Source organism: Notamacropus eugenii, chromosome 6 (assembly GCF_028372415.1).
Source record: "Notamacropus eugenii isolate mMacEug1 chromosome 6, mMacEug1.pri_v2, whole genome shotgun sequence".
Classification (NCBI taxonomy): domain Eukaryota; kingdom Metazoa; phylum Chordata; class Mammalia; order Diprotodontia; family Macropodidae; genus Notamacropus; species Notamacropus eugenii.
Genome location: NC_092877.1, coordinates 18,311,171 through 18,313,895, shown reverse-complemented (window position 1 = coordinate 18,313,895; position 2,725 = coordinate 18,311,171). Strand labels below are relative to the sequence as shown.

At 50.1% G+C, this 2,725-nt stretch overlaps 1 protein-coding gene across 1 annotated transcript in view; it reads left to right on the top strand.

Moving 5' to 3' along the window:
* Positions 1–1,601: 1,601 nt before the first annotated feature.
* The window catches only part of TCP11L1 (t-complex 11 like 1), a 47,772-nt gene continuing 46,648 nt past the window's right edge, over positions 1,602–2,725 (top strand). Inside the window, exon 1 of the mRNA XM_072619225.1 lies at positions 1,602–1,893. The gene's annotated coding sequence lies outside the window, so the exon portion shown is untranslated. The remainder of the gene's footprint in view (positions 1,894–2,725) is intronic.

The following is a 2,725-nucleotide window of genomic DNA, read 5'->3' as shown; positions in this document are numbered from 1 at the left end:
CATACCTTTTGTGTGTCTGAAACTTAACATGAAACCGTGAGGTAATAAGCAGGATGTTTTGGCCCTGACTTTTTTAGGTGAATTGGTTTAGAATGACATTTTCTCAAACAAAAGGTAAAATAGCCAAGACCTTCCCCTAGTTGATCAGTGGTAAGAAAGCTCAGGGAAATGTTCTTCTAAGAGCTCAGGCAGAGGCATCTTGACAAGGTGCACAGAATTGAGAATGGAAAAGAACAGGATCCAAGTTCCCATCTTCAAGACATGTTAGAGTGTGCAGAGTGCATCAGCCACAGGGTACTTGTGAGCATCGTGGTCACATCCTGCAGTGTGAAGGGATTGCCCTTTGCCAAACATTCCTGCCTAGCCCAGAAGTGCCAGTGACAAGTAGCCTACATTCTGTGGGGGTGGGGAGAGCCACGTGGTCACAGACAAGTAAATACAAGATATCAAATGTGTGTACATATACACGCAAAATAAATACTATTTAGAGGAAATGAGAAAAGGCCTCTTGAGAGAGGTGGCCTTTAAGGCAAGGCTTGAAAGATTCCAGGGGAGGGAGAGCTTGCCGGCATGGGCTTGTGCCAAGGCACCAGTGTGGGAGGGAGAGTGGCATCTCTCAGCTCAAGGAGGCCAGTCTGGCTGCAATAGAGTATACAGTTAGCCTGAAAGGACAAGCTGGAGCCGGATTGTGAGGAGCTCTCAAGGCCAGACAGAGGTATTTTATCTTAGAGGCAATAGACGGTAACCTAGTTAGACTGGTTTGTCGGCAGTGCAGAATGGATGGTTTGAAGAGGCAAAGAGATGAAGTAGGGGTCTATGAAAGGAGTCCAGGTGAGTGAGAAGAGCCTGCGCCAGGGTGGCCAAGGCTTGGCCACTTAACTGCATATAGAGAGTGAGAGTGACTGGTATACAGAACCAGGAATTTAGGAGGGACATGCCTGTGGAACATCTAGGCAAAAAGGGCTAGCCAACATAAGAGCTTCTGACACCAGCCAGTACAATCCCCTTCTCTCACAAATGAGAAGTGACCTTGGGCAGATTATTTCAAAGCTGGGCCTCAAAGCCAAGCTTCTGCATTCTAGGCCAGTCCTTTCCCTATACGAGTAAGAGTATTGCCCATTTTTAACTTGTTCACACCACTCAGGAAATTGTGGGCCTGGGCCTAGAACCCAGGTGTTCTGACTGAAAATCCAGTTCTTGTCCACACCCCAGGCTGTAAAGTAGAGCTCTTTCTAAGAAACCTGACCCTAAGGTAAGTATGAAAATGAAACATACTAACACGACTTTTTAAAAATTTCCTTTGATTTTTTTTTGAAGAAGCTATTACAAAAATACTCATACCTCTGCATTATGAAGACAGAATATTGCCAGTCTTGGTGCATTCCTAAGATTCCAGTTTAATTATCAATATAATAACAAAATCTGGTAACATTCCAGAAAACATAAAAAGGGACAAATTGTTTTAAAATATCAACTCTAAAAATTCTTCTAGAAAGATAAATCAAGGCTTCTCTATGGAATGAAGAGAAAAGGAACTGAAATTAAGATGGGGAAACAAAAGTTACATCCTGGCAACCTTTTCTTGCTCTGTAGTGATGATACGCGGCGCACATCTTTGATCTTATTAGCTTCCTTTTACGCTGTGGTGCCTCGTGCCCACAAGGGACCTTCCTGGCACTGTCACACAGTCAGTCCAAATTCAAACCAGGGTCTGCCCTGGTCGCCACCCTTACCGCTCTACACACCACCTTACTACCTCCCTGACATGGCCTGAGGGTAGTGCGTGACGTCAAGCTCTCCTTCCAGATCCGGGGGCTTGAGCTTCACGTTGAAATCGAACAAGGTCCGTTAATGGCCCTTTTAACAAAGTATCAAGAACTTGTCTATTGAAAGGTAAATGTTTCAAAAGCAGAAACGAGGGTGGATTTGTAAACTGTTAGGTAGTTCCCTCCCCGGCCAAGGGATTTTTAATTTAACGCAGTAACTGCCCTGCTGGCCTGCCTGGCCTCCTGAACTTCCCCCAGCCATCCCCAAGAGCCAGCTAGTCCTCAGACGTCCTGAGCCATCTGGGGAGACTAAGGCGTGGGCCCCGAAGGCAGGGGTTTCTTCGCTGTAAAGTCCGCTTCTCAAAGCCCGGGTGGGAGGATAAGCTAGACCCACTTGGTGACTGACTAGTAACTAAGTAACACCTTGCCCTGGGGAAGCCTGGGCGGCCTGGCCCGGCCAGGACAGGATCTCTGCCAAGAGGAGCCGGACGCTCCTGGAGCGCTCAGCTGTCCGGCCCTCCCCTGGGGAGGAGGAGGGTCTGGAGGGCCTCTGGGCTGCGGGGACTCGGGAGGACCTGCTTAGGGAGAGGGAGGGGGCTCAGGCTGGGCTCCGCCGGACGCCCCGCCCACCCCGCTAAGCCCGAGGGAACCTTACCTGGAGACCCCGAAGGAGGGGGATCCCAGGGACGGTGAAAACGGGAAGAGGGAAGGCCAGATCGGGGGGGCTTCCTTGGGTGACCGGGACCTGCGGTTTCATTGAGCTTCTCAGCTCTAAAACTGAGGGTGTTGGTCCGCGTCTAAGGTGTTTCCCAGCACCAGACTCTGCAGTCCCCTTGTGGGTCAGTTACCACTTGTCTCTACGGCCCCTTCCCAATCTGGAGGCCAGAAGGAAAGACTGGGGGAGGAGGGGGCCGCAGGGGAAGGCCGGGGGCGGAGGGGGCCTACAGAGGATGGGCTGC